Here is a 13,498-nt window from a genome sequence, read left to right on the forward strand (position 1 = left end):
GCTGGCCCAAGGTCATCCAACTCAGGAGAAGCAGGTCAAAAGGACAAATCAGACAGACTTAGATCAGCAGAGCTCAGAAAGTAAATAAACGACCTGGTTGGCCTCCTGGCAGCTGGAGATCGAGATAGACCAGTTCAAAAAGAGTGGGAAAGAGTCATGAAGGAGAATGTAAAGACTTGCCTGGGAACTGAAATCTATTGAGACTTTAGACTCTGCCTTGGGAACCAGAGGCTACTTTCAGGTTTATCCAGACAAACTTCAGAGTCAGGTCACTTCTCCAAATCTGTAAAGTTAGTGAATAGCCAAACTAGGTAAGAAGTTCAGGTGTCTTGACTCCTAGGCCAATGCTCAACTTAACCACATTCCTTATTTGCTATTCCACTGACCCGTGGAAGCTCAATTTTTAGTTAAAACTGGAAGGAGACTGGGCTCATCTTTTACGGTGGTTGTTATCAATGACCCACACTCCCAGTGTTCATATACCCTTGTATTTTTCCTTTCCCCTTAAATTGGAGCTGATTCTGTGAACTTCTTTAACCCAACAAACATAGAGGAAGTGGCAGGGTACCAGTTTCCATGCTAAGCCTTAAAAACACCTGGCAGCTTTCATTTTTGCACACTGGAAGAAACCAGTCACCATGGAAGAAGTTTGACTATTCAGAGACTGCGACCCTGAGTGATGTCTAATCTAGCCACATGGAGAGACCATACAGAAAGGAAACAAGGCCCCTGGCTAACAGCCTCAGCAGAGCTTTGAGCCAACAGTTAACATCAACTTCCCAGCCATGAGAGTGGGGCCATCTTGCAAGTGTACTTCAGTCTGGGTCAAACCTATCAGCCATGCAGAACAGAGATGAACTGTCTCAGCCAAGACTTACCCAAATTATAGGACTGTGAACAGATAAACAGAAAGGTTATTGGAGTGAACTGCCACGTTTGGACATGATTTGTTACATACTGATAAGTAGCTAAAACAGAGAAGACGTCCCAAGGATCTGGAACTAGCAAATCTGGAAGACTTACCTCCTCAGCTCAACAGAGCCACACACTGCGTCCACTGGCTTATATCTAACATCCTTCTGATTCTAAAATTTTTTGAGCTTGTGACTCCCTGTGGCTCTTCCCTATGACTCTAAGCAAGCTTGGTGTCTACATGATAGAGATTTGTGCCCCCCAGAAGGTGACTGGCCTGACAGGGATTGCTCTTCTCACCAAGGATTAGAAATGCAGGTGACGGGAAGGGAGGGAGACCAGTCTTCCAGAGGTAGAGGGAGACAGAAGAAGATCCAAGAGTTTGGGTGCTGGCAACAAGGAAATAAAACTCAGAGCTTGTCTCCATAAAGGACACTGGAGAATATTTACAGATTAATTAACCAAATATCCGCAGAAAAAACACCATGCAAGCCTGAGATAGGCAGGTCAACAGAAAGCGACTTGAGAAATTAAGTTTTGATTCATCCAGTATTACAGGAAGCACTTTAAAATCTACTGGATCTGTAACTAGTTCCTTGTAGCTGGTGAGCAGACAGAAACATAGATGAAGTGTCCAGAAGGGAAAGGAAGAAGGCACATTAGTTATCTCTACCACTAAAGTGTTGTGTGGCAACCAACCACGGAATCTTAGTGGTATACACCAATAAACATTTATTCACCTCACAATTCTGTAGGGTTCATCCGATCTGGGTCAGGCTTGGCTGCTCTTGGCTAAGATCACTTATCTTGGAGTTCACAGCTGTTGGTTTGATCTAGGGTGGCCATTGGTGGGACAACTGAGTTAACTCTGCTCTGGTCCATACGTTTCTCATCCTTCTTCTGTTCTCCTGTTTCTGTTTCTGTTGTATATGGACTTCATACAGTTGATTAAAAAATCACCAAAATTCCAATAGAAAAGTAGGCTGCTGATATAAACAAAATAATTCACAGAAGAAACACAAAAGGAAATATTAATCTTACTACCAAGCAAGGAACTACAAATTGAACAAAATTGGGATGACAGTTTTCTCCTCTTACGTCAGCAAAGTGGTTTATAAATGAGGGCATCGAAACATCACTGGCCAGAGAATAAATTCAGACAGCCTTTAATAAGCAACTCAAACTTAAATAAGTCTATATGCTTTAGTCTTATAATTTCCCATACAGGAACCAACCTAAAAAATAACAGGAGAAATAACAGGAAAGAAATAACAGGAAAATTAAAATATGCACATAAATACCCATCACAGCACCTTTTATATACAGATATCACAGCATTATTTAATAATATTAAAAACTGTAATTGGCTTAAGTGTTCAATGGGGAAGATAAAGAGATTATAGTATATGCATTCAATGGAATATCATGTATGCAGCCACTAAAATTATTTTTGAATGTATCATGACAAGGGAAAACGTTAATATTTGGGGGTGGCACCTGGGTGGCTCAGTGGGTTAAAGCCTCTGCCTTTGGCTCAGGTCGTGATCCCGGGGTCCTGGGATCGACCCTGTGGCTGGTTCTCTGCTCAGTGGGGAGCCTGCTTTCCTCTCTCTCTCTCTGCCTGCCCCTCTGCCTACTTGTGATCTCTGTCAAATAAATAAATAAAGTCTTTAAAAAAATATTTGGGGGGAGGTAACATTAATATTATAATGCTAGATAAAAAAGATTAAATTATTGTATATATACAATATAATACATATGTTATAATGCTGCATGAATATATGCATGCATCTGCCTTTCTATATAATTTAAGGGGAAAAAACCTCACATGATCCCAAAATGTTAACCCAGATTTTATGCAATGATTTCTATTTTTAGGGCTGTGCTTTTCCAGATTATTACAGGAGCATGCTTACTTTTGACAATCAGAAAAATGTCACTTAAAAATAAAACAGATGAGAACTTGAACAGCATCCTCTTAAAGAAACAAAAGAATTCTAAGAGTAACACTTGGCAGCTTTCTACTTGTATTATTCAGTCTCTTTGTTAAAATATTTTCATTTTCAAGCCCATACAGGCCCATAAAGCAAACTAAACACTTCTGACCAACTTAATAGAGAAATTAAGTGGACACTAAGAGATTTATAGTAATGGCTGCTGACAGGAGGTGTCATGACTAACTGCCAAAAAGGTAACTAGAGGCCCTTCCTCCATGGCAATTGCTTCTGTAGTTTTGCTGGGCTCGTTATTCTTTCCTTCCTGGGTCCTCTCTAGGGGGAGTTGAGGAGTTCACCATCATGAAGACTGTCCCGGAGGCTCATTAGGTGTCCCCCAATTAGGTCTGGTGACATGAGCCTCTGTTTAACATTTGAGCTCTATGTACCTCTGAGAGCCTAGCTAGGCTGGAATCATAAGGAGCATCTCACCTCTGGTTTCTCAAATGTAGAGAGCAGTGGAGGTTAAACAAAACCAAGTGGCATCTCCAAAGGGCTATGAAGCATAAACCTGACAGAAAATGGAAAATCAGAAGTGGCCCATTTCATTAGAGACAGAGAGAAGACCTAAGGCATGTGCTTATGTGCACAGGAGATCCCCTTTTCCCATTGTCTTAGTTAGGCAGACTCTGAGACTAGGATATGGACACAAGAAATTTATTTAGAAGGTCATTCTAGAAAGTCCAGTGAAGGATTGTGACCATGATTAGGGATGGGAGGCCCCCTAGGATAAGGTATGTCCATGAGCAGGTTTTCACCATGGGCAACAGGAGCTCAGTCTTACTGGAGAGCCTCTGAGTTAAATTGTGGAGAACAAGTCACTGTTGTCCTACTGAGAGGCAAGGAAACTGGGCTATTTCTTTACTAGTTGTCACCCCTCAATGGGTGAAGTGTGTGCTTTGGGCATTAACTCCAAATCTCTGGCATCAAACTGCCCAGTCCAAGGTAGTCACCCTCCTGGTCAGAAAAGGCTGTTGGGTATGAAGATGCAGAAAGCTACAAAAGGGAGTTCTGCAGGTAAGTCGGAGGAGCTATGGAGCATCTGCTACATCAGGCCATGCCTCAACCACCTCACAGTAAGTCCGCTGGAACTTGTCCCCCTAGCTTTTCTCCCAAGAGCTACACCATATATTCTGAACTCCTTGAGATGGGTCTGCTTTGCTTCCAAATGGTCATGGATTCTTATTAGTCTCTTTCTTTGACTTCTGGAGTCTTCTCAACAGCTCCTTTCCCCTGGTATGGTTTTCCCGCTCTGGGCCTCAGGTCTGTCCAAAGGTCAGCTGAGCATGATTCCTTGGCTTTATCCATTCATCCATCTACCTCTCTATCCAACTATTTTGATTGGGAAAAGATGAGAGAGGTATGGGAAGGGGAAAAAAAAGAGAGAGAGAGAGAGAGAGGGCTATAACTCTGAAAGAGATAGAGAAGCAGAGAGAAAGAGTCTTCAAGATAGTATCATGTAAATAGATGTGATATCACATTCCATACAGCAAATTGGAATGAAGAGAGGGATCATGTAAAGAAGGGACAAAATCCTTGTAAAATTACCACCTTTGCCCTTTGGAATGGATAGTTCTCTTGTAGGAAGATATGTTGAAGCTATGCAAATAATTTGCAAATATGCAAATAATTTGTTGCCACCAGTTTTTTTTCTGTTGATGTTTCCTTTATGGAAAATGGAACAATTATTATGTGGAACGATTATTACTTGGTGAGAGCCTTACTGGTGATATAACATAACCTGATTGTGAATAAAAGCCCAGCTGAGTGATTAAAACCTCACTTTTTAATGAATATCCAAGAGTAATTTTGTCTGTATCCTCACTTAGAAGCAATGAAAAAAAAAAATCTAGCAGAAACCCAAGTAGTGGCTTCTGTTCCCTAAAATAACAAACACTTTGGTAATACCTTGCTGGATCAACATGTTTTCCAGAGCTGGATCAACATGTTTTCCTATTTGGGGAGGTGGTCTTGCAGCTGTGATGATAGTGGGTGCACAGAAATAAGGGGTAAAACAGAATCACCCACTGGGACATTTCAGTGAGTGACAGAGTGCAAAAAACAAATTCTTATTCAGTAACCTTGCTGCCATATTTTTTCAAGACTTGGTATGCAATGTGCTTACATTTGCAGTATGATTGCCATGTAAGATAAAACTGATATGATTGAAACCAAAGCACAGGTACAACCTGTAGGGTCTGCAGGGTCATTTGAATTCACTGATTTAAAAGTGTCATATGGAAACAGATAATTCAGCATTCATTAACCTTGTCTGGGAAAAATGCACTCAAAACAATGCTTCTAAAGACCTCCTTGTCAGTGTATTTCTGGAACTGAAACAACAGTCAGTGCTGAGAGGTAAGAGAAGTTTTGTGAAGGAAGATTGAGCATCTCAGGGGCTTCAAAGAAAGGTCAACTTGCTCGTTTGCCAAAGAGAGGGGAAAGTGGATCTGTGTACAAGGGTTCTACTGAAATAAATCATTTAAATAAAGGTGAAAATTTTCAACACACCCACCTTGCTTACCTTGGGTCAAACAGGAAACCAAAGCCATGGTAGGTGACAAACACCCAGTTTTCTGAGCCAGTATAGAATTTTGGAATATCATTTTATTTTTCACATGATTTTATTTTGAAATAACGTCATGGATAAAGTGACTTGATCTTAGAACTTCAGGGGGAAATTTGTCAATGACGTGTCTCAATTGTTGACTTGTAAAGCCAAAGGTTTTAGAGATAGCTCCATAGAGAAAGACGTGTGAAAGAGAGAGAGACAGAGAGATACAGAGACAGAGACAATGACAGAGAAATACAGATAGAAAACAGTTAGTGAGTAGACCCAGATAGTAACTGGGACTTCCTGGCTCAGTCACTTAGCACTTGTAGGTTTAAAATTTGAGAAAAACTACTTCTCTTAGTCCAAGTAACCTTAACTTTCACACAGGACAGTGATACTAAAGGGTTGCCCTGGGGGCAGGGTGGCCTGGCACCTAGAAGGGGCTCAGGGCAAAATATCTATGAATGGTGTCCTTGTGGAGGCCATGATTGTGCCCCACATCCCTCTCCCTGTCAGCGTTAGCTGGAGATGGGCCTCTGGCCCTTGAATGTCGAGTTTATCCTTCTGAAAAGTGACTATTCTGCCAGCAAAGGAAATGGCCTAGAGCCCTCTTCTCAGACATTGTTCAGGACATCGGAACCGTACTCTGCATTTTTACTCAAGTGAGAGGGTTCAAACGACTTCCTCTAATGGTTTCAGAGAAGGGCTAAAGCTTTGTCAGCTGAGCATGTAGGATCTGGCTGGCTGGGAATGAATAATTAAACTCCTGCCAACAAAAGTGCCCTGTAAATTCCTTAGAGCGGCCTTCTGTTTCCCCCATAATGCATGTCTCCCCACTCCCCAAAGTCATCGTATCTGTAGCCAGAGCCTCACCTCGTAAGGCTTAAACGCTGCCCCTTCCCTCTTGGGCACTTTCTCAATAGCAGTTGTGTGTCAGCTTGCAGGGAAGTCCGTGCCCACCCCCATCACCTCCCAGATCTGGCCGAGCAGGGCTGGAGCGGATTCATGGAGCCCTGTGAGGCCAGCTCCTATCCTAGCAGATTCAGAAAGAGACGCATGAGCAGAATGTAAATCAGAGGGGGCAACCAGTGCCTTTTGGCAGGTCGATATCCTCATGGAAGGAAAAGTTGGCCCAATTGTATAACATCCTGTTCCTGGAGGACCGGTATTCAAGGGCGGAGAAGTACTTTAAAACAAACAAAGAACACTCTTGAAAGTGTGATGGAATTGAAATGAGACCAATTCACCTCCAAGCCTGTTCCAAACATACTGTGAACTGTTTCCTGTCTCTACCCATCAATGGTGGCCTAGGATGTTTCTCTAGGATCCTTGAACCCTAAGGGAACTGGCTCCCAACATGGACACCTGAGGCCCAGTGCCACAGGCTGCCCCAGTGGAATCACACATTGGAATGCACAACATTAAAGGAAGCCTCTTCCCATTGTGAGCAAGAGAAGGACATTAGTTTTTAATTCTGTCAATCTGATCATTTCATTGTCTTATAAGGCAATGGTCAGTCTTTCAGATTTATCCCCTTCTGCTTCCTTCCCAGAATATTTGGCAAAAGGACTCTTTTTTTTTTTTTTTTTTTTGCATGTTTGGGGGAAAGATTTAGGGTCCTTGGGATGCTATTCTCTTTCTCCTTCCTGGACCAAAATCCCTTCGTGTCCCTGGTTCTTACCTTGCTGATCTTTGGGGTCCTGCCTATGGCCAGAGGACTCAGGTTCAGCCTCCACCCACAGGGAAAGTCAGCCAACTTCTTCTGGTTGGTTGGCATCACCTCAGCTCTGCCTGATGGCAGAACTTGAAACCATGCCAACTCTGCCAAATCCTCCAGCAACCTGGTGCCTGACACCCACTCTGACCTCCGCAGAAGCATCATTTCCCACTTAGCAGACCCCCAGGCAGTTCGTCGTTCAGAGTTCTCAATGCATGGGGCCTATGAGGAACCTGGGAGAACTGCCTCTCAGGGCCCCACTGGCCACAGTGACTCAGCTGAGCCCCTGACACAAGTATTGAGTGCAAATAGTTTATTTGGGAGGTGACAGTTGGAAACACTGGCAGAAAGTGAGGAAGGAAACAGGGAAAGGAGAAGCCATTATCACACAAATTGCCACTGTGGGCCATGGGGGCTTAATCCCCCAGGGGAGCACTGAGCAACAGTGTAGAACATGTCTCAGGGTTATGAGCATGTTAATAATCCATAAAGATAATTGTGAAGATTACATGCAATGTGCATGCAAAGCAATTAGCACAAAACTCAGCTCATAGTAAGGGCTCAGTAGATGTGAGCACATCCTGCTTCCCCACAAGTTTTCCTGTTTGCCAGTTCTTTCCATGGAGCCTTTGGCTCTTAAGTTTTTTTCCTGATGTCTTTGATCACTTCTTCTGTTTCTCACCCATTTTTATTTTACTCTCTGAACCCAAGGCAGGTAGTCCCCAAGGTCTCTTTTCCTGTTCAGTGAATCCAGCCATATGCAAATTTAATGGGAAAAAACACTCCAGTTCCTTCAGTGCTAAAACAGAGAGGCCTCTGGGGTACAGATTCCATCCTACCCCCAGCATGAAACAGTGTGTGTTAAAATAAAACTTGGTCATTTCAAATGTTTTAGAAAGTGTAAAAGAAGCAGATGCTCAAATACTGATAAGTTTGCAGATATGAAGTGTTGTAAGGTACTGTGGGGAAGTGCTTATATTCATACCACTTTGGTGGGAGTCCCAATGTATACGGCCACTTGAGAGGACATCTTGACAGAAATTATTAAAACTGAAAATGCACAGACTTTTTATCACCAAGCAATTAAACCTTGGCATAGCCATCATAGAGAAACTCATTCAAAAGAACACAATGATATTCTCGACTTTTCGCTATATTAGCAAAAAATTTTAAACAACCGAACTGCCTATCAGTATGGGACTAGATAAATGAAAAATCATGCATATGATTATATGATTTATATGATAGAACAAATATATAGCTGTTAAAAAGGAATAAAATAGAAGACATATCAACCTGGATAGGTCTATAATAAATTAAAAGAAAAAGCAACTAGTAACCACTGTTATGTTTTCTATCCTTATAATTTTGCTTTTTCCAAAATGTTGTGTGAATGAAGTTATATAGTCTGTAATCTTTTGACTCTGGCAGCTTTCACTTAGCTTAATGCATTTAAGATTCATCCAGATTTTTACAGTTATTAATAGTTCCTTTTTATGTTCAAATATTCTGCCTGGTTTTTTAGTTGGGCTATTATGTATGTGACACTGTTTTAAGAAATTTTAAAAAAAAATGGAAAGATAGAAACCAAACTCCCAATTATAGGCTCAGGGAGAAAAGAGGCAACCAGAATTGGAAAAGGGAATGGTTAAAGATTAAGATTTATCTATAATGACATCATTTTAAAAATAGTGGATTACTATCTTAACATGCGTAATTGAAATTTCAACTTACAAAGGCATTAGATGAAGTTGACAATTGCACTGATTATTAAAGGATCTCTACTCTCAGGTAATACATACTGGAGTCTTTAGGAATAAAAATCTATGATGTACACAACTTACCTTCAGAAGGTTTGGGAGAAGGAGAGAAATAGAAATAGAAAGAAATAGAAAGAGACAGAAATTAATTGAGAGTGAGCACATGAAGAGGAAAGAGAAGAGCTTGATCTAATGATCAATGATCATTAGCTTGATCTAATGATCAAAATGCTTGATCAAAAGCTTGAAGTTCATGGAACTTCCTTGGAGGCAGGCCGCTAACTGAGAGAAGAGGGCTGAGGAGGGAAGATACCCAAATTCCATGAAGAAAGAAAAGAGACCCACTGGGAGCAGCATCTATGTTCCAAATCAAAAGGAGAAGAGAGAGGAAGAGAGGAAGGCATTGCTCCTTCTGAGATATCGTGGGGATGCAGTGGGCTCCATGGGAAGAAGGAAGGGAGCAGGAGGATGAATTATTCTGAACTACCACCTCAGGGTTCAGGTCTATGTTTATGAAAGATTGTATGCATAAGGGGCTGTGAGGCTTTCATCCTGTCCTTCCACCTATGACAGTTGTCTGGGTCCATGGCTTCAAATTCTTTGGAACCTGAGTGATGTCACTCATACTTGGGAGATACCGTAGTGATGTAACCATATTCCCTCAGACCTTGTGACTGGAACAGTTCATGCTGGATGATGGAAGTCAGGTGTGCAATAAGGGAGCCCACTGAAGAACTAAGAGAAATAAGGGCAAGAACTAGAATTTCATGGCTCCCCATACAATTCATGTACCATTGACCTTCCCACCCTGCCATTTTACCTTTGACTCATGATGGTAAAGAACAAACCCAAGGTGGTTCAGGAACATAGATGGGTACCACATCTTCACTGGTATAGGATATCAACACTAAACAAGGGATTTCCTCTTCAATGCTGTTTTGCCTAACTTCTCACCCCATCTCTTGGCCCTTCTAGATATTCCTACCAGAGTGCCAAAGGTTAAATTATACTCACCAAGTGTTAACTTATACTAACATCCATGTAATGTTCATCTTCCACCCTCCCCCACCCCAAGCTAAACTTTCTTCACCATGTCCCTGTCTCTGTCAGTGGCTCCAAAGATTTCACAATCCACTTCTCTATACTTTTTCCCTTTCTGCTCAGTTGAAACATTCATTAAAGACCATCTCTTCTGCCTTTGAAATTTCCTTTGAGACATCTCTTCTTTGTGTCAGCATAGATGATGAAGTGACTAATAATTAACTGACCTTGTCTTCACTCTGGTCTCTCCATGGACATTGCTTCTGCCCACTGCTATCAATGGTCTCAACTCCTCCCCTTCCCTCCCCAGAACCCTCAGCAGCCTCCTACTGTCCATCTCATTAGTCCACTTATTAGTCATCACTTGCTTAACTTCTAAGAATTCACTGCACTTTAGATTTTTTTTCCTTCAAATTGTCTCATATCCATCCTTTTCCCGACATTTCCATCGCAGTGCCCTTAACCCTAGCACTCATCATCCATGAACCCAGTAACCCTTGGCCTCCTTGGTTTTAGTTCCTCCACTTTATCCTACATTCTACTTTCGTACTTATCTTGTTTAATCATGATTTCACCAGGCCACACCTTTGCTCAAGAATGTACAGTGGCTTACCACTTCTTATCACAACAAATCTCAATTTCCTTGTCTGCCTGTCATCATCAGGCCCTACACCCCAATTTTGTTACCCACCCCCACCTTTTTCCCCCTCCAAGCCAAGATTCCTCCACCCTTTCCATTCATTCTGCATCCTATGCCTAGTCCTAATTGCACAGCCTCACTCAGAGTCTTCATTCTCTGTTCAATCAGAACCCGTTTAACTTATTAAGATCTATGGACATTTTCATGATTATCCATACACTCCCATCCCATTCTCTATCAATGTTAGGACCAGTGTTTTGGGAGCAATAGATCAGAGTCTATATGGGCTGGGTGGGATCGAGATTCCATGAAATCCCACAGAGGCAGTTGGGTTTCAGGGCCTTAAGTATAGGCATGAGAGAGAACCCATTACACTAAAGATAATTCTGTGGGACTGGGATGCAGGAGACAGTCAATCCTGGGAAGTAAGTCTATGCCCGAAGACTTTCAGTCTTTGGAAAAATATAGGCATCCTAAGCTTAGAATGCCATCAGAAGTCAGGTTCAGTTCATACAAAGAAAGAACTACTGGGAAGAAGATAAAGAAGGGAGACTGGAAGCAGAACTGGTAGCAATGGTTCTGGCAGGCTGACCAACATAAAGATATTGCATTCACCACACATTTTGTGCATTTGCTTGAGCTCTGTGGTAGATCGTGCCCAACAATGGCCACCATAGTTTCCTTCCCTCACCTTTATGCACATGTCACTCTGCCATTGAAAGGTGGCATTTATTTCTCCTCTCCATGTATCTGGGATGTCCTTGTAACTGCTTTGGCCAATATACTGTGAAGGACAGTGATATTCAGGGACTTCTGAGCCTGAGCCTTAAGAACCCTGGTGACTTCCATTTTCTTATTCTTAAAACACAGTCATCATGTGATAAGGAGCCCAAGCCACATAGCTGAACTGTGAAACACTCAGTCCATGGTCCTAGCACAGCTCCCAGCCAAGAGCCAATCTCAAGCACCCCATGTGAAACTCCCACGTGAGTGTCACATTGTGGACATCCAGTTCAGTCAAATCCCTGCATAGTTGTTTATAGTCCCAGCCAACATTATGTGAATCGGAAAAAACACCCAACTGAGCTAAGTCAACCCCAGACTGGAAAGATAATGAAATGATTGTTGTTTCTAATGTACTAAGATTTGGAGTAGCTTTTCTGTGATATATAACTAAAACACACTGTACAAATTTTGTGGCTTCTAATGAGAACTTTCTTTAGCCATCATTCATAACAACTAACATTCCAAGAGTCCAGAAGGCAAGGTGCCTGGCATGTCCTTGTGGGGCGTCAACTTCACAATGACTTGAGTTCTTATTGAAAATTCCCTTTTCTTCTAGGTATAGCATAGAATGTGTTCATCTATCTATCAGTTGGTTATATTCCATTTATATTCCACTTATATTTTGAAATTATATTTAATATTTCTATGTTTTTATCAACAAATCTCATATGCTCCAAAACAAGCTCATATTTGTATCTTTTTTTCCTATTGCTTATTGCAAAATAAGCATGCAACATATATTATTGCATTGAAAGTTTATTTCCAAATATTCCTTCATGCATATTCCTTCCAATATTCCTTGGAATGTCTTTTAAATCTAGCTCAAGTTATCAAGGGATAATATTCATATTAATTCAGCTTTATGTACAATAGTTAACCACTTGAAGCTTCCTTGGAAATCAAAACACAACACTAAAAATACACACTTAAAATATTAAACCTTTGCTAAAATAAATTTGGAAGAAAATCAGATAATTTTTATTCAGAGCTCTATAAGAGTGAGAATGGATAATGATCTGTGACATAGAAGTCAAAACCTGGTCCAGAAAGGAATACTGGCTTACTTATAATGCCAGCATACCTATTAATAAAAGTTTCAAACATTGTATTTTTAGCACTGTATTTGTTTTCTTTGTTCATGTGCTTCATGGTGAGGGGGGCAGGGTCAGGTTTGAAAAGGTGCCCTGTGTAACATGAAAGAGGTCATCAAATCTCAAGGTCATGAGATTAAGGCCCCATCAGGCTCCAGTTTGAGTGGGGAGCCTGTTCACTGTCTCTCACTCTCTCTCTCTTTCTCAGAAATAAATGAATCTTTAAAAAAATTTTTTTGAAGTAACTAGAATAAACTAGGAGAGGGTTGAGAGTTAAGATTTTGCCTTCTTACGGAAATCTTTTTGCCTTATAATGATTGTGACAAACATCTTACCTCTCTCCTCATCAGCAGCAACAACAAGAGCAGCTAATAGTTCCTGAGGGCTTTCCTTGTGCCAGGCCCTGTGCTTAGCACCTCATATGCACTGTTTCATGTAATACTTAAGAGAAACTTCTCAGGGAGGAGCTAATGTTATCCCATTGTATGAGGAAACAATCTCAGAAAGGTCAAACAACATGTCCTCAGTTCATCTAGGTGGAAAATGGCATACCTAAACCTGACATGTGTGACTCCAAAGCCAGTGCTCTATATCATGTCACGACATGTTATGTCATGTCATAAAACATTCCGTTCCATTATATTCCTAGATATAATTCCCTGAGAGAAGGGACCGTGTCTCTACCACTGTGGTATGGATCCCATGTCTATCTCCCATGCACTGGGCAGAATACCTTATGTATTCTACATGCTTCATAAATAATCATTGAATTGAAAATGAAAAGACCTTAATTTGTACTCCACCCCACCCTGACACCCTGTTCTTTATCAGTATCACCAAATTTGGCGCCTCTGACTGCCTTAGATGTTCTTGTAGGTGCAGGGCACACCAAGAACTTCCTGCCTCTGCCACCACAGCACCTTTTAACTTTTCTGCCCCAGGGCTTCTCTAATGCTAATGAAAGCCCACATAGTCTACAAAAAGTCCTGGAAGGGCAGGGAGT

The sequence above is a fragment of the Martes martes genome, assembly GCF_963455335.1.
Source record: "Martes martes genome assembly, chromosome: 9".
Classification (NCBI taxonomy): Eukaryota; Metazoa; Chordata; class Mammalia; order Carnivora; family Mustelidae; genus Martes; species Martes martes.